The sequence below is a fragment of the Somniosus microcephalus genome, unplaced genomic scaffold (assembly GCF_052327205.1).
Source record: "Somniosus microcephalus isolate GS21.2 unplaced genomic scaffold, FLI_Smic_1.0 unresolved_chr1, whole genome shotgun sequence".
Classification (NCBI taxonomy): Eukaryota; Metazoa; Chordata; class Chondrichthyes; order Squaliformes; family Somniosidae; genus Somniosus; species Somniosus microcephalus.
The window spans coordinates 2,014,451-2,033,376 of NW_028225179.1; the positions used below are offsets into that span (position 1 = coordinate 2,014,451).

The 18,926-nt window shown below is 44.0% G+C and overlaps 3 non-coding genes across 3 annotated transcripts; all 3 read right to left on the reverse strand.

The window, feature by feature from the left end:
• Positions 1-1,093: 1,093 nt before the first annotated feature.
• trnap-ugg (transfer RNA proline (anticodon UGG)) lies at positions 1,094-1,181 on the reverse strand. Its single transcript is given in 2 exon segments — positions 1,094-1,129; positions 1,146-1,181. It is a non-coding gene; the product is annotated as a tRNA-Pro (tRNA).
• Positions 1,182-2,703: 1,522 nt separating this feature from the next.
• trnap-ugg (transfer RNA proline (anticodon UGG)) lies at positions 2,704-2,791 on the reverse strand. The gene is given in 2 exon segments: positions 2,704-2,739; positions 2,756-2,791. It is a non-coding gene; the product is annotated as a tRNA-Pro (tRNA).
• A 1,502-nt stretch (positions 2,792-4,293) lies between these two features.
• On the reverse strand, positions 4,294-4,381 carry trnap-ugg (transfer RNA proline (anticodon UGG)). The gene is given in 2 exon segments: positions 4,294-4,329; positions 4,346-4,381. It is a non-coding gene; the product is annotated as a tRNA-Pro (tRNA).
• Between the last annotated feature and the right edge of the window lie 14,545 nt (positions 4,382-18,926).

The following is an 18,926-nucleotide window of genomic DNA, read 5'->3' on the forward strand; positions in this document are numbered from 1 at the left end:
GCACGGGCAGGATAAGCGGTGAAGTTGAATTTCTTTCAGGGTAGTTCTAATTAGATGCAAAAAGCAAGAAATGGAATGTCTAAGAGCATTGCCTCGGTGAGACGAGGTGGCCGAGAGGTTAAGGCGATGGACTGCTAATCTATTGTGCACTGCACGCGTGGGTTGGAATCCCATTCTCGTCGTTACTGTATTACACGTTTGATGCTGATGCACTTTCCAAGCATTTCACTGAATCTTACTTGAAATACAATTTCGTGAAAATTGTGCTGGTGTTGATGGTCTGTGCCCTTGCATTACTCATATCTTGTTAAAAGTAAAATATTCCAAGAAATTCCTCAACCCACCTTGAATGAAAGTGGAGTGTGAGATCGCGAATCGGAGACTGAGAACCCTCTCTTCCTTCCTCTGAGATTGGCACCGAATGAAAGACTAGCGGCAACAGAGGCAAATTATTAGGGAGCAGAAACATAAATTTCTCCTTTGGGGGCAATTTACTTTCAAAAATATTTATCAAACTTAATGACGAGATTTTCTGTTTTTGGGACTTTGGTTGAGAGATAAATAATGCGCGAGAAATCCTCGTTCTTTTCAGCATTCTCTCATGGGATCTGAAGCCCCAGTTTAACATCTTACTAGAAAGACGGCACTGCCATCAGTGCAGCACGACTTCAGTACTGCCCTGGAGTGTGAGCCAGGATTATACACTCAAGTCTCTGGAGTGTGGCTTGAGTATGCTACCGCTGAGCCACGGCTGACACCTAAACTCAGTTCATTTGGCTGGAGTAAAATGACGGAGATAAAGGGAAAAATGATAATGGAGTAAACTTTAAACCGGGCATCGTTTTAGAAACAGCCCGATTTATGTTGCCATAGATTTCATAAGCTTTGAAAATCAGGCCTGTCTATAATGGGCGGGGTCGTGGTCACTTGCGAATCATTCTGGGTCTGTTTAAACCGGGAGTGCTCACAGTCCCGCATCATTCTGTGTCTGTTTGAAATGGCAGAGCTCACAATCTCGGATCATGCCGTTTATTTAGAATCAGAGCGATTTCAGCTTTGATGACCGAGTTGTTGAGTTTAACAAAATGTGTCAGGGCTCGTCCGGGATTTGAACCCGGGACCTCTCGCATTTTAATCGTGAAATACCCAAAGCGAGAATCATACCCCTAGACCAACGAGCCGCCCATGTTATTCTTCCATTTGCATTGAGTTTCACTGCGCTGGTGCGAATCCAGCTCACAGAGGACCTGTTTATTCAGTTTAAATATTATTATCTTTTCCTCAATCCACTTCTTTTTTCGAGCAGTTTCCTTGAACCTGCTCACAATTCGCCCCATAAAAAGAGATGCAGCGGCATTAGCGGCCGCATAGACTAATGGATAATGCGTCTGACTTCGGTTGCAAATTCTTCAGTTATCAGAAGATTGAAGGTTCAAATCCTACAAAGGTCGTTTAATTATCTGGGCGACACTTTTTATATTCTGAATCTGGCGTGAAACGGGCCATTTTTGACAGCCCCTCATCTGAAGTAACGGAAGGCCTGTTGCTTACATTTAGCTGATTGTACATTTTCAACATTGTAGATCTGTGTGCACGGGCAGGATAAGCGGTGAAGTTGAATTTCTTTCAGGGTAGTTCTAATTAGATGCAAAAAGCAAGAAATGGAATGTCTGAGAGCATTGCCTCGGTGAGACGAGGTGGCCGAGAGGTTAAGGCGATGGACTGCTAATCTATTGTGCTCTGCACGCGTGGGTTGGAATCCCATTCTCGTCGTTACTGTATTACACGTTTGATGCTGATGCACTTTCCAAGCATTTCACTGAATCTTACTTGAAATACAATTTCGTGAAAATTGTGCTGGTGTTGATGGTCTGTGCCCTTGCATTACTCATATCTTGTTAAAAGTAAAATATTCCAAGAAATTCCTCAACCCACCTTGAATGAAAGTGGAGTGTGAGATCGCGAATCGGAGACTGAGAACCCTCTCTTCCTTCCTCTGAGATTGGCACCGAATGGAAGACTAGCGGCAACAGAGGCAATTGATTAGGGAGCAGAAACATAAATTTCTCCTTTGGGGGCAATTTAATTTCAAAAATATTTATCAAACTTAATGACGAGATTTTCTGTTTTTGGGACTTTGGTTGAGAGATAAATAATGCGCGAGAAATCCTCGTTCTTTTCAGCATTCTCTCATGGGATCTGAAGCCCCAGTTTAACATCTTACTAGAAAGACGGCACTGCCGACAGTGCAGCACGACCTCAGTACTGCCCTGGAGTGTCAGCCTGGATTATGCACTCAAGTCTCTGGAGTGAGGCTTGAGTATGCTACCGCTGAGCCACGGCTGACACCTAAACTCAGTTCATTTGGCTGGAGTAAAATGACGGAGATAAAGGGAAACATTATAATGGAGTAAACTTTCAACTTGACGTCCAAGATTAAACCGGGCATCGTTTTAGAAACAGCCCGATTTATGTTGCCATAGATTTCATAAGCTTTGAAAATCAGGCCTGTCAATAATGGGCGGGGTCGTGGTCACTTGCGAATCATTCTGGGTCTGTTTAAACCGGGAGTGCTCACAGTCCCGCATCATTCTGTGTCTGTTTGAAATGGCAGAGCTCACAATCTCGGATCATGCCGTTTATTTAGAAGCAGAGCGATTTCAGCTTTGATGACCGAGTTGTTGAGTTTAACAAAATGTGTCAGGGCTCGTCCGGGATTTGAACCCGGGACCTCTCGCATTTTAATCGTGAAACGCCCAAAGCGAGAATCATACCCCTAGACCAACGAGCCGCCCATGTTATTCTTCCATTTGCATTGAGTTTCACTGCGCTGGTGCGAATCCAGCTCACAGAGGACCTGTTTATTCAGTTTAAATATTATTATCTTTTCCTCAATCCACTTCTTTTTTCGAGCAGTTTCCTTGAACCTGCTCAAAAATCGCCCCATAAAAAGAGATGCAGCGGCATTACAGCCGCATAGACTAATGGATAAGGCGTCTGACTTCGGTTGCAAATTCTAAAGTTATCAGAAGATTGAAGGTTCAAATCCTACAAAGGTCGTTTAATTATCTGGGCGACACTTTTTATATTCTGAATCTGGCGTGAAACCGGCCATTTTTGACAGCCCCTCATCTGAAGTAACGGAAGGCCTGTTGCTTACATTAAGCTGATTGTACATTTTCAACATTGTAGATCTGTGTGCACGGGCAGGATAAGCGGTGAAGTTGAATTTCTTTCAGGGTAGTTCTAATTAGATGCAAAAAGCAAGAAATGGAATGTCTAAGAGCATTGCCTCGGTGAGACGAGGTGGCCGAGAGGTTAAGGCGATGGACTGCTAATCTATTGTGCACTGCACGCGTGGGTTGGAATCCCATTCTCGTCGTTACTGTATTACACGTTTGATGCTGATGCACTTTCCAAGCATTTCACTGAATCTTACTTGAAATACAATTTCGTGAAAATTGTGCTGGTGTTGATGGTCTGTGCCCTTGCATTACTCATATCTTGTTAAAAGTAAAATATTCCAAGAAATTCCTCAACCCACCTTAAATGAAAGTGGAGTGTGAGATCGCGAATCGGAGACTGAGAACCCTCTCTTCCTTCCTCTGAGATTGGCACCGAATGAAAGACTAGCGGCAACAGAGGCAAATTATTAGGGAGCAGAAACATAAATTTCTCCTTTGGGGGCAATTTACTTTCAAAAATATTTATCAAACTTAATGACGAGATTTTCTGTTTTTGGGACTTTGGTTGAGAGATAAATAATGCGCGAGAAATCCTCGTTCTTTTCAGCATTCTCTCATGGGATCTGAAGCCCCAGTTTAACATCTTACTAGAAAGACGGCACTGCCAACAGTGCAGCACGACCTCAGTACTGCCCTGGAGTGTGAGCCAGGATTATACACTCAAGTCTCTGGAGTGTGGCTTGAGTATGCTACCGCTGAGCTACGGCTGACACCTAAACTCAGTTCATTTGGCTGGAGTAAAATGACGGAGATAAAGGGAAAAATGATAATGGAGTAAACTTTAAACCGGGCATCGTTTTAGAAACAGCCCGATTTATGTTGCCATAGATTTCATAAGCTTTGAAAATCAGGCCTGTCTATAATGGGCGGGGTCGTGGTCACTTGCGAATCATTCTGGGTCTGTTTAAACCGGGAGTGCTCACAGTCCCGCATCATTCTGTGTCTGTTTGAAATGGCAGAGCTCACAATCTCGGATCATGCCGTTTATTTAGAATCAGAGCGATTTCAGCTTTGATGACCGAGTTGTTGAGTTTAACAAAATGCGCCAGGGCTCGTCCGGGATTTGAACCCGGGACCTCTCGCATTTTAATCGTGAAACGCCCAAAGCGAGAATCATACCCCTAGACCAACGAGCCGCCCATGTTATTCTTTCATTTGCTTTGAGTTTCACTGCGCTGGTGCGAATCCAGCTCACAGAAGACCTGTTTATTCAGTTTAAATATTATTATCTTTTCCTCAATCCACTTCTTTCTTCGAGCAGTTTCCTTGAACCTGCTCACAATTCGCCCCATAAAAAGAGATGCAGCGGCATTACGGCCGCATAGACTAATGGATAAGGCGTCTGACTTCGGTTGAAAATTCTAAAGTTATCAGAAGATTGAAGGTTCAAATCCTACAAAGGTCGTTTAATTATCTGGGCGACACTTTTTATATTCTGAATCTGGCGTGAAACCGGCCATTTTTGACAGCCCCTCATGTGAAGTAACGGAAGGCCTGTTGCTTACATTTAGCTGATTGTACGGGCAGGATAAGCGGTGAAGTTGAATTTCTTTCAGGGTAGTTCTAATTCGATGCAAAAAGCAAGAAATGGAATGTCTGAGAGCATTGCCTCGGTGAGACGAGGTGGCCGAGAGGTTAAGGCGATGGACTGCTAATCTATTGTGCTCTGCACGCGTGGGTTGGAATCCCATTCTCGCCGTTACTGTATTACACGTTTGATGCTGATGCACTTTCCAAGCATTTCACTGAATCTTACTTGAAATGCAATTTCGTGAAAATTGTGCTGGTGTTGATGGTCTGTGCCCTTGCATTACTCATATCTTGTTAAAAGTAAAATATTCCAAGAAATTCCTCAACCCACCTTGAATGAAAGTGGAGTGTGAGATCGCGAATCGGAGACTGAGAACCCTCTCTTCCTTCCTCTGAGATTGGCACCGAATGAAAGACTAGCGGCAACAGAGGCAATTGATTAGGGAGCAGAAACATAAATTTCTCCTTTGGGGGCAATTTAATTTCAAAAATATTTATCAAACTTAATGACGAGATTTTCTGTTTTTGGGACTTTGGTTGAGAGATAAATAATGCGCGAGAAATCCTCGTTCTTTTCAGCATTCTCTCATGGGATCTGAAGCCCCAGTTTAACATCTTACTAGAAAGACGGCACTGCCGACAGTGCAGCACGACCTCAGTACTGCCCTGGAGTGTCAGCCTGGATTATGCACTCAAGTCTCTGGAGTGAGGCTTGAGTATGCTACCGCTGAGCCACGGCTGACACCTAAACTCAGTTCATTTGGCTGGAGTAAAATGACGGAGATAAAGGGAAACATTATAATGGAGTAAACTTTCAACTTGACGTCCAAGATTAAACCGGGCATCGTTTTAGAAACAGCCCGATTTATGTTGCCATAGATTTCATAAGCTTTGAAAATCAGGCCTGTCTATAATGGGCGGGGTCGTGGTCACTTGCGAATCATTCTGGGTCTGTTTAAACCGGGAGTGCTCACAGTCCCGCATCATTCTGTGTCTGTTTGAAATGGCAGAGCTCACAATCTCGGATCATGCCGTTTATTTAGAAGCAGAGCGATTTCAGCTTTGATGACCGAGTTGTTGAGTTTAACAAAATGTGTTAGGGCTCGTTCGGGATTTGAACCCGGGACCTCTACGCATTTTAATCGTGATACGCCCAAAGAGAGAATTATACCCCTATACCAACGAGCCGCCCATGTTATTCTTCCATTTGCATTGAGTTTCACTGCGCTGGTGCGAATCCAGCTCACAGAGGACCTGTTTATTCAGTTTAAATATTATTATCTTTTCCTCAATCCACTTCTTTTTTCGAGCAGTTTCCTTGAACCTGCTCACAATTCGCCCCATAAAAAGAGATGCAGCGGCATTAGCGGCCGCATAGACTAATGGATAATGCGTCTGACTTCGGTTGCAAATTCTTCAGTTATCAGAAGATTGAAGGTTCAAATCCTACAAAGGTCGTTTAATTATCTGGGCGACACTTTTTATATTCTGAATCTGGCGTGAAACCGGTCATTTTTGACAGCCCCTCATCTGAAGTAACGGAAGGCCTGTTGCTTACATTTAGCTGATTGTACATTTTCAACATTGTAGATCTGTGTGCACGGGCAGGATAAGCGGTGAAGTTGAATTTCTTTCAGGGTAGTTCTAATTAGATGCAAAAAGCAAGAAATGGAATGTCTGAGAGCATTGCCTCGGTGAGACGAGGTGGCCGAGAGGTTAAGGCGATGGACTGCTAATCTATTGCGCTCTGCACGCGTGGGTTGGAATCCCATTCTCGTCGTTGCTGTATTACACGTTTGACGCTGATGCACTTTCCAAGCATTTCACTGAATCTTACTTGAAATACAATTTCGTGAAAATTGTGCTGGTGTTGATGGTCTGTGCCCCTGCATTACTCATATCTTGTTAAAATTAAAATATTCCAAGTAATTCCTCAACCCACCTTGAATGAAAGTGGAGATGAGATCGCGAATCGGAGACTGAGAACTCTCTCTTCCTTCCTCTGAGATTGGCACCGAATGAAAGACTCGCGGCAACAGAGGCAATTGATTAGGGAGCAGAAACATAAATTTCTCCTTCGGGGGCAATTTAATTTCAAAAATATTTATCAAACTTAATGACGAGATTTTCTGTTTTTGGGACTTTGGTTGAGAGATAAATAATGCGCGAGAAATCCTCGTTCTTTTCAGCATTCTCTCATGGGATCTGAAGCCCCAGTTTAACATCTTACTAGAAAGACGGCACTGCCGACAGTGCAGCACGACCTCAGTACTGCCCTGGAGTGTCAGCCTGGATTATGCACTCAAGTCTCTGGAGTGAGGCTTGAGTATGCTACCGCTGAGCCACGGCTGACACCTAAACTCAGTTCATTTGGCTGGAGTAAAATGACGGAGATAAAGGGAAACATTATAATGGAGTAAACTTTCAACTTGACGTCCAAGATTAAACCGGGCATCGTTTTAGAAACAGCCCGATTTATGTTGCCATAGATTTCATAAGCTTTGAAAATCAGGGCTGTCTATAATGGGCGGGGTCGTGGTCACTTGCGAATCATTCTGGGTCTGTTTGAACCGGCAGTGCTCACAGTCCCGGATCATTCTGTGTCTGTTTGAAATGGCAGAGCTCACAATCTCGGATCATGCCGTTTATTTCGAAACAGAGCGATTTCAGCTTTGATGACCGAGTTGTTGAGTTTAACAAAATGTGTCAGGGCTCGGTCCGGGATTTGAACCCGGGACCTCTCGCATTTTAATCGTGAAACGCCCAAAGCGAGAATCATACCCCTAGACCAACGAGCCGCCCATGTTATTCTTCCATTTGCATTGAGTTTCACTGCGCTGGTGCGAATCCAGCTCACAGAGGACCTGTTTATTCAGTTTAAATATTATTATCTTTTCCTCAATCCACTTCTTTTTTCGAGCAGTTTCCTTGAACCTGCTCACAATTCGCCCCATAAAAAGAGATGCAGCGGCATTACGGCCGCAAAGACTAATGGATAAGGCGTCTGACTTCGGTTGCAAATTCTAAAGTTATCAGAAGATTGAAGGTACAAATCCTACAAAGGTCGTTTAATTATCTGGGCGACACTTTTTATATTCTGAATCTGGCGTGAAACCGGCCATTTTTGACAGCCCCTCATCTGAAGTAACGGAAGGCCTGTTGCTTACATTTAGCTGATTGTACATTTTCAACATTGTAGATCTGTGTGCACGGGCAGGATAAGCGGTGAAGTTGAATTTCTTTCAGGGTCGTTCTAATTCGATGCAAAAAGCAAGAAATGGAATGTCTGAGAGCATTGGCTCGGTGAGACGAGGTGGCCGAGAGGTTAAGGCGATGGACTGCTAATCTATTGTGCACTGCACGCGTGGGTTGGAATCCCATTCTCGCCGTTCCTGTATTACACGTTTGATGCTGATGCACTTTCCAAGCATTTCACTGAATCTTACTTGAAATACAATTTCGTGAAAATTGCACTGGTGTTGCTGGTATGTGCCCCTGCATTACTCATATCTTGTCAAAATTAAAATATTCCAAGAAATTCCTCAACCCACCTTGAATGAAAGTGGAGATGAGATCGCGAATGCGGAGATCTGAGAACTCTCTCTTCCTTCCTCTGAGATTAGCACCGAATGAAAGACTAGCGGCAACAGAGCAAATGATTAGGGAGCAGAAACATAAATTTCTCCTTTGGGGGCAATTTAATTTCAAAAATATTTATCAAACTTAATGACGAGATTTTCTGTTTTTGGGACTTTGGTTGAGAGATAAATAATGCGCGAGAAATCCTCGTTCTTTTCAGCATTCTCTCATGGGATCTGAAGCCCCAGTTTAACATCTTACTGGAAAGCGGCACTGCCAACAGTGCAGCACGACCTCAGTACTGCCATGGAGTGTCAGCCTGGATTATGCACTCAAGTCTCTGGAGTGAGGCTTGAGTATGCTACCGCTGAGCCACGGCTGACACCTAAACTCTGTTCATTTGGCTGGAGTAAAATGACGGAGATAAAGGGAAAAATGATAATGGAGTAAACTTTCAACTTGGCGTCCAAGATTAAACCGGGCATCGTTTTAGAAACAGCCCGATTTATGTTGCCATAGATTTCATAAGCTTTGAAAATCAGGCCTGTCTATAATGGGCGGGGTCGTGGTCACTTGCGAATCATTCTGGGTCTGTTTAAACCGGGAGTGCTCACAGTCCCGCATCATTCTGTGTCTGTTTGAAATGGCAGAGCTCACAATCTCGGATCATGCCGTTTATTTAGAAGCAGAGCGACTTCAGCTTTGATGACCGAGTTGTTGATTTTAACAAAATGTGTCAGGGCTCGTCCGAGATTTGAACCCGGGACCTCTCGCATTTCAATCGTGAAATGCCCAAAGCGAGAATCATACCCCGAGACCAACGAGCCGCCGATGTCATTCGCCCATTTGCATTGAGTTTCACTGCGCTGGTGCGAATCCAGCTCACAGAGGACCTGTTTGTTCAGTTGAAATATTATTATCTTGTCCTCAATCCACTTCTTTTTTCGAGCAGTTTCCTTGAACCTGCTCACAATTCGCCCCATAAAAAGATTTCAGCAGCATCAGCCGCCGCATAGACTAATGGATAAGGCGTCTGACTTCGGTTGCAAATTCTTCAGTTATCAGAAGATTGAAGGTGCTAATCCTATCACGGTCGTTTAATTATCTGGGCGACACTTTTTATATTCTGAATCTGGCGTGAAACCGCCAGTTTTTGCCAGTCCCTCACCTGAAGTAAGGGAAGGGCTGTTGCTTACATTTAGCTGATTGTACATTTTCAACATTGTAGATCTGTGTGCACGGGCAGGATAAGCGGTGAAGTTGAATTTCTTTCAGGATAATTCAACTTCGATGCAAAAAGCAAGAAATTGAAAGTCTGAGAGCAGTGCATCGGTGAGACGTGTCGGCTGAGAGGTTAAGGCGATATACTGCTAATTCATTGTGCTTTGCACGCGTGGTTTCGAATCCCATCCTTCGTTGTTACTGTATTCCACGTTTGATGCTGATGCACTTTCCAAGCATTTCACTGAATCTTACTTGAAATGCAATTTCGTGAAAATTGCATTGGTGTTGCTGGTCTGTGCCCCTGCATTGCTCATATCTTGTTAAAATTAAAATATTCCAAGAAATTCCTCAACCCACCTTAAATGAAGGTGGAGATGAGATCCCGAATTGGAGACTGAGAACCCTCTCTTCCTTCTTCCTTCCTCTGAGATTGGCACCGAATGAAAGACCTGCGGCAAATGATTAGGGAGTAGATACATAAATTACTCCTTTGGGGGCAATTTAATTTCAAAAATAGTTTTCAAACTTAATGACGAGATTTTCTGTTTTAGGGTCCTTGGTTGAGAGACAGATAATACGCGAGAAATCCTCGTTCTTTTCAGCATTCTCTCATGGGATCTGAAGCCCCAGTTTAACATCTTACGAGAAAGACGGCACTGCCGACAGTGCAGCATTACCTCAGCACTGCCCTGGAGTGTCAGCCTGGTATAATGCACTCAAGTCTCTGGAGTGAGGCTTGAGTATGCTACCACTGAGCCACGGCTGACACCTAAACTCAGTTCATTTGGCTGGAGTAAAATGACGGAGATAAAGGGAAAAATGAGTGCTCACAGTCCTGGATCATTCTGTGTCTGTTTGAAATGGCAGAGTTCACAATCTCGGACCATGCCGTTTTTTTTACAAGCAGAGCGATTTCAGCTTTGATGACCTAGTTGTTGAGTTTATCAAAATGTGTAAGGGCTCGTCCGGGATTTGAGCCAGGAACTTTTCGCATTTTAATCGTGAAATGCCCAAAGCGAGAATCATACCCCTAGACCAACGAGCCGCCGATGCTCTGCTGCGAGTTGCATTGCGATTCCCTGCACTGGTGCAAACCCAGCTCGCAGAAGTCCTGTTCATTCAGTTAAAATGTTTATCTTTTCCTCAATCCGCTTCTTTTTGCGTGCAGTTTCCTTGAATCTGCTCACAATTCTCCCCATAAAACGAGGCTTAACAGCATCAGTGGCTGCGTGGCCTAATGGAGAAGGCGTTTGACTTCGGTTGCGAGATTTTCAGTTATCAGAAGATTGTAGGTTCGAGTCCTCCCGCGGTTGTTTAATTAACTCAGCGACACCCGTTCTGAATCTGGCTGCGAACCGACCATTTTTGATCGTCCCTCAATTGAAGCAGTGGAAGGCCTTTTGCTTACATTAAGCTGATTGTACATTTTCAACATTGTAGATCTGTGTGCACGGGCAGTTTAAGAGGTGAAGTGCACTTTCTTTCAGGGTATTTCTGCTTAGATGCAAAAAGCAGGAAATGGAATGGCTGAGAGCAGTGCCTGGTTGAGACAAGGTGGCCGAGAGGTTAAGGTGTATGGGCTGTTAATCCATTACCGATCTGTACGCGATGATTCGGTTCCCATCCTTGTCGTTATTATGTTTGATACTGGTACACTTTCCGAGCATTTAACTGAATCTTGCCTAACATAAGCTTTCAAATGCAATTTCGTCAGAATCGCCCTGGTGCTCCTTGACTGTGCCCCATGCATTATTCATATCTTGTTAAAATTAAAAGAGACCACTGCAATTCTTCAACTCCTTGAATGACGGTGGAGCAGTGATCGCGATTCGGAGATTGTCGAATTCCTCCTTTCTTCTGCTGAGATTGTCACCGAATTAAAGAGTAGCGGGACCAGAGGCAAATGATTAGGGAGCAGAAACACAAATTTCTCCTTTAGGAGGCAATGGGGCAGACATTCCTGTTTGAAAGAGAAGAATCCCGGGGAGCGTATGACGTCACGCCGCCCAGGAGTGCAGACAGCGCGAAGCCTGCAGCGCGCTGTGCAAGTGAGACACGCCCCTTGAGGTCTCATTGTAATAGGACACGCCCATAACCTGTGAAAGCAGCTGGAGAGCACTCTTTCTTACAGAACAGAAGTGCAGGTAGGTTCTGTGTATTTTTATCAATGTTTTGGTAACTTTTAAATTTTTTTGAATGATTTTGATGACTCTCAGAAAGTTTTAAAGAGAATTGAAGCTGTTTGAGCCGTTTTTAAAGCCTTGAAAACAATCTTTTAATTCTGTTCAGTTAATTAGCAAATTGAGATGGCTGGAATGACCACATTTAACGTGATTAAAAGAAGTCAGAACTTCACTGAGGATCACCTCAGAAATCTCCTCAGCGAGGTGGAGGCGAGGCGCCTGCGCATCATGGGGAATGAGGAGTCGAGGGCACCGCGAAAAGGTCAGATGGCAGCGTGGTCGGAAGTTGCACAAGCTGTCAGCGTGAACTCCACCATTCCACGTACAGCGGAACAATGTCGCAAGAAATTCAGTGACTTGTTGCGATGTGTCAGGGTTTGTACAGTTTGAACGAAAGTGTACCGTTAAATTGCTAAGAGTTTATTTTAACTGGATTGCAAAAGGCTTCTGCATTTAATTTTCTAAATTAAATTCATGGTAAAGTCACCTGAGCTAGCAATAAAACTTTATGGCTTTGGGGCCAGCTCAGGGTTACCTTCTGTTCTCTTATCTTGATTCCAGTGCTTTGAGCTGTAAAACTTCAATCAGAGATTTTAAGAAACACCTAACCCAGTCTTCAAAGCCTCTGCTGACCATGTCAGAAATGCAGCTGTGTGATTCTATTTTCGCTTCTTTAATATCAGAGTAAGATATCACACAATGCCAGAGAACGCACACGCACAGGCGGTGGTTTTGCCATGCTGAGGGTTTTGACCGAGCATGAGGAATGGGTCGAACAGATGTGTGGATTTGCTAGCAATCGCCCTGCTGAAGGATCTGAAACAAACATTGCTGACCCTCATAGTGTGTTGCCCTGCCCAGCTATATGTTGAAGAAGGATAGGTGTCTGCTGAATATCGGTGATGTGGCACATCTTGCTTTACCTTTGCAAATGTTTTCTGCTTCATTCCCACAGCTGGACAGAGTACCTCTCAAATGCGGGATGAGCAGTGCGTGGAGTCAGCGGCCGCAGAGGGCATTGAAAAGGCGCAGGAAACGTTAGCATGTCACCTTCTGCCCACTCTGCCTCCTTCAACCCTCAGCCACAGAGGCCAGTGGCCAATTTGTTTAATTGTTATATTTCTCATTTTATTGAAATGTTTCATGATTTCTTACATATTTAAATTTAAATGTTTATTTCTGCATGAAAGGATGTGTTACCTTTTCGTTTAAGCAGTACACCCAGTAGTCAATCTTAAAACAATTTAAACATTTCTTTTATTTCAAATATTTTACAACAGTTACAGAAGTAGAAACTAGCTAGTTCCCACCTTGAATGTTTGTATCGCAGTAAGAAAGTAAAAATTACTGTAAAATGTTTACACTTTCTTTGCCAACAGTTAGCATTATGCACATGTTTGAAAACGTTACATGAGGTAGTACCCATCTTAAATTTTGCCATTTCACTGTGAATCAAACAAAAATTACTTAAACCTGTTTACAAAATGATTTCAAAACTGTTAACTTTAATATTATTAAAGTGCATAAAAGAGGTCCTTAACATCCTGAATGTCTTACTTGCACAACAAAAGAAAGACAAGTAAAAACTAACTGTTTACAATATTTCTTCCTCATTGTTCATTTTTAGAAATTTTTTAAAAGTAAAGAAGCTTTATTTAAAATTTACAAGTTATTCACTGCATACATCGAAACAGAAGATGAAAAGTTTTTGATGATGCAATAAAAGGTCACTGTTTCACTTTAATAGGTGTCTGCTTCTGTCTTTGCCTTGCGGGGGGAGGGGTAGGTTCAGGGCGTAACTACCGCATGAAGCTTTTAGCTGCCAGCAGTTCGCGAGCAGCCTTAGATTCGGCGGCACTTGGCTCCTCCCCATGAGGCCTGGCAACATGCACATTGCCATCGCCTTCATCCTCCACTTCAACAGGCAGCTGTTCATTATTGTTAAGGGTCAGTCCTTCCTGCAGGGCAAGGAGGCCAGCACAATCCGTGCCACTTTCTGGTGAGAGTACTGCAAGGTCCCCCCTGACCTATCCAGGCACCGGAAGCGTGATTTCAGAACTCCTATTGTCCTCTCCACCACTTGACGTGTAATCACCTGTGCATGGTTGTATCTCTCCTGAGACTGATTAATGGTATTGCGGCAGGGGGTCATCAGCCATGATTTTAGCGGGTAGCCCTTGTCGCCCAATATCCATGCGGATCCTGTAGGCAATTTGCTGAGAGAATCATACAATTTAGAGTTACGGAGGACGAAGGAGTCATGATTACTTTCCCGGTGCCCTGCATTCACGTTTATGATCCGGAGGTGTGCAACACATAATATCATAACATTCAATGAATGATACCCCTTCCTGTTAATGAATGTCACAGGTGCATCCTTGGGTGCCTTCAAAGCAATATGGGTTCCATCGACGGCCACCAATCACTTTGGGTAATCCAGCAATGCGATAAAAAGCTAAGGCCATCTCCTTCTGATGTCGAGTGGACAAGTCATAACGAATGAAATCTGAAAGCCTACGGCAAATGGCTTCTGCGACCTGGTGAATGCAGAACTTTGCAGCATTCTTGGAGATGTTGCATATGTCACCGGTGCCTGCTTGAAATGATACACTTGCAAAGAAGTTCAATGCTGTGGTTACCTTCATGTTCACTGACAAGGCAGTGCGTGTTTTCGAGCGTGGCTACACTCCGCCTTCAACATGTCACATAGTCGGCCAACTTCCTCTTTACTGAAGCGCAGCCTCCTGATACACAACTCCTCGGACAGCATTTCAAATGATCGCCTCTCCCTGTAAACTCTGTGGGGTGGGTAGTTGTTTCTTCTGATCAGGCGACGGTTATGGTTCCTCAATCTTCTATGTTGCTCCCTGGCGTTGCGATTTATTTGAAGCAAATACACATAGAACATCGTGGCAACATTTCTATAAGAGGGCATGTTTCTCGCTCACAGGACTCCTCACTACACAGGCGTACCTGTTCGGAGTAAATGGAAATAGTTGTTACAGTTATTTTAATAAACTTAGTGCCTATAACATCAACTCGGCCTATGCCAGGAAGCTTGCTTTAACGGCTTGCAAACACATCCTTCCCGCCTGATGAATATCACAGGCCTAGATCCTTTTCTAATAAATTACATTTGCAGAAATTCATCATTACATAAATACATTCATCCAGGTACTGAAAGGAATACATACATAAATGCACATCCTTAATGGAATATATACAGACATAAATACAATCATACATACATACTTACTAAACATTACTCATAACAATTTCATTTTGTAAGCATTTTATTATTTTTAAAACTGTAAATTTCACAATTTATAAAAATAAATTCAATGAGGCCTTGCCCACAGCCACAATTGCTCCTTCTACCTACAGTACTGAAAAACCGTTTTAAACAAAAAAATCTTTTTAAACTTACCTCAGCCTTTCTTAAAATAACTTTCCTCCCTTTCCCAAACAGAAATAAAATGTCTTTCAGAAGCTCCACGATGACAGGCTTTTCCTCCACAGCTTCTCGATAGCTTTACTCCTGCTTTTTTCATTTCCAAGTTGTCAGGACCTACCCTCACTGAATCCATGAATGAAATCGACGAAGTTCACTGCGCACGCGCTGCCTGTGCAGTCGCACGCGCTGTGCCTCTGACCCCCTTCGGTCAGGGGACAGGAAATGCCAGTTTTCCCCGCATGCGCTGTGCAAGCTGAAATCCGGCAATTCCTCCGGCCACACACGTGAGTACCCCGTCCGTACTCACGCGTTCAGAGAGGAATTACTGGGCCAATGTAATTTCAAAAATATTTATCAACCTTAATGACGAGATTTTCTGTTTTAGTGTCTTTGGTTGAGAGCTAAATAATGGGCGAGAAATGCTCGTTCTTTTCGGCATACTCTCATGGGATCGGAGGGCCCGGTTTAACGTCTTACCAGAAAGACGGAGGCACCAACAGTGCAGCACTACCTCAGTACTGCACTGGAGTGTCAGCCTGGATTATGTGCTCGAGTCTCTGGAGTGGTGCTTGACTTGGCTGCCGCTGAGCCACGGCTGACACCTACACTCAGTTCATTTGGCTGGAGAGAAATGACGGAGATAAAGGGAAATATTATAATGGAGTAAACCTTCAATTTGTCGTCCAACAGAAAAGCGGGCATCGTAATCGGCCGCCTGTTATAGAAACAGTCCGATTTATGATGGCATAGATTTCATAAGCATTGAAAATCAGGCCTGTCTATAATGGAATGGGTCGTGGTCAGTTGTTAATCACTCTGGGCCTGTTTAAACCGGGAGTGCTCACAGTCCCGGATCATTCTGTGTCTGTTTAAAATGGCAGAGCTCACAGTCCCGGATCATTCCGTTTTTTTTAAAGTAGAGCGATTTCAGCTTTCCTGACCGAGGTGTTGAGTTTCACTAAATGCGGCGGGGCTCGTCAGAGATTTGAACCCGGGACCTCTCGCATATTTAAGCCACAAAAATTCCCTAAGCGAGAATCATACCCCTAGACCAACGAGCCGCCGATGCTTTACTTCAAGTTGCATTGCAATTCCCTGCGCTGGTGCAAACCCAGCTAGCAGAAGCCCTGTTCATTCAGTTAAAATGTTTATCTTTTCCTCAATCCGCTTCTTTTTGCGAGCAGTTTCCTTGAATCTGCACACAATTCTCCCCATAAAAAGAAGCTCAGCAGCAGCAACGGTGCGTGGCCTAATGGATAAGACGTCTGACTTCTAATTGCGAGTTTTTCAGTTAGCAGAAGATTGCAGGTTCGAATCCTACTGCTGTCGTTTAATTAACTGGGCGACACTTTTTATGCTCTGAATCTAGCTTCAAACCGACCATTTTTGACAGTCCCTCAACTGAAGCAGCGGAAGGCCTTTTGCTTACATTAAGCTGATTGTACATTTTCAACATTGTAGATATGATTGCACGTGCAGGATAAGCGGTGAAGTGGACTTGCTTTCAGGGTATTTCTGCTTAGATGCAAAAAGCAGGAAATGGAATGTCTGACAGCAGTGTATGGTTGAGATGAGGTGGTCGAGAAGTTAAGGCGATGGGTTGTTAATCCATTGCCGATCTGTACGCGAGGGTTCGGATCCCTCCTCGTCGTTATTGCGTTTGATACTGGTACACTTTCCGAGCATTTAACTGAATCTTGCCTAAAATAAGCTTTCAAATGCAATTTCGTCAGAATCGCCCTGGTACTCCTGGTCTGTGCCCCATGCATTACTCATATCTTGTTAAAATTAAAAGAGACCACTGCAATTCTTCAACTTCTTGAATGCAGGTGGAGCAGTGATCGCGATTCGGAGATTGTCAAACTCCTCCTTTCTTCTGCTGAGATTGTCACCGCATGAAAGAGTAGCAGGAACAGAGGCAAATGATTAGGGAGCAGAAACATAAATTTCTCCTTTAGGAGGCAATGATATTTCAAAAATATTTATCCACCTTAATGATGAGATTTTCTGTTTTAGTGTCTTTGGTTGAGAGATAAATAATGGGTGAGAAATCCTCGTTCTTTTCGGCATTCTCTCCCGGTATCTGAGGCCCCGGTTGAACGTCTTACTAGAAAGACAGCAGCACCGACAGTGCAGCACTACCTCAGTACTGCACTGGAGTGTCAGCCTGGATTATGTACTCAAGTCTCTGGAGTGGGGCTTGAGTTTGCTGCCGCTGAACCACGGCTGACACTTCCACACAGTTCATTTGGCTGGAGAGAAATGACGGAGATAAAGGGAAAAATGATAATGGAGTAAACCTTCAACTGGGCGTCCAAGAAAAAAACGGGCATCGTAATCGGCCACCCGTTAATTTTTCTGTTTCAGTGCCTTTGCTTGAGAGATAAATAATGTGGGAGAAATCCTCGTTCAGTTCGGCATACTCTCATGAATGAAATGACGGAGATTAAGGCGTCCAAGAATAAACCGGGCATCGTAATCGGTCGTCCATTATAGAAACAGCCATCGATTTCATAAGCATTGGAAATCAGGCCTGTCTATAATGGGCGGTTTCATGGCCATTTGCGAATCACTCTGTGTCTGTTTAAACCGGGAGTGCTTACAGTCCCGGGTCATCAGTTAGCTGCAAATGGTGTTATTAATGGATTTAGTGGGACTGAGAAATACCTAAACAGCAGACACCCTGTAAAAGACAGCTCCGAGTGTCGGTTAAAATAAAGCACTGAACTGACAGAGCGGAGGTCAGATGAGGAATCACTGAATCAATACAAGGTTTAAAGATGTGACTCTGTCAGGGGTAGACTGTGTGTGAGCTGCACCGGGATCGGACCCATTCACTAAGTCCCGACTCAGAAACGGTCTCGGGTTTGATTCTCGCTCGGGGGGTTTCATTGATTGATATGGGAGAGGTTCCCAGGTTCAAATGATGGCTTTTTACCGTTTCAGGAGTTCGGATTCTCTTTTCGCCAGAGAATGTTTGAGCTCCAGTGGACAGAAGGCACAGGGTTTGTCGACACAACACTCGTGCAGTAAAGAACATTTTTTCAGGAGGTGCGCAGATTGAAGCTGACATGAGGTGCGCAGATTGAAGCTGACATGAGGTGCACAGATTGAAGCTGACATGAGGTACGCAGATTGAAGGTGACATGAGGTGCGCAGATTGAAGCTGACATGAGGTGCGCAGATTGAAGCTGACATGAGGTGCACAGATTGAAGCTGACATGAGGTGCGCAGATTGAAGCTGACATGAGGTGCACAGATTGAAGCTGACATGAGGTGCGCAGATTGAAGCTGACATGAGGTGCGCAGATTGAAGCTGACATGAGGTGCGCAGATTGAAGCTGACATGAGGTGCGCAGATTGAAGCTGACATGAGGTGCGCAGATTGAAGCTGACATGAGGTGCGCAGATTGAAGCTGACATGAGGTGCGCAGATTGAAGCTGACATGAGGTGCGCAAATTGAAGCTGACATGTTAATTAATCACAATTCAAACGTACTCATTGGCGATTCCCATTCCTTGAATGGCATCCATGAACGAGTTGTGGTTTTGCTGCAAAAGGTCATCACCAAAACCTGACTGAACAGCGACTCTGGTGGAACTCAAACACACAACCTTCCCACCGTTAATTAGAAGGCCAACGCGCTATCCATTGACCCACAGAACCGATTACATTTGAAGATTATGAATCCGTAAGTTTGAGCTTCTTTA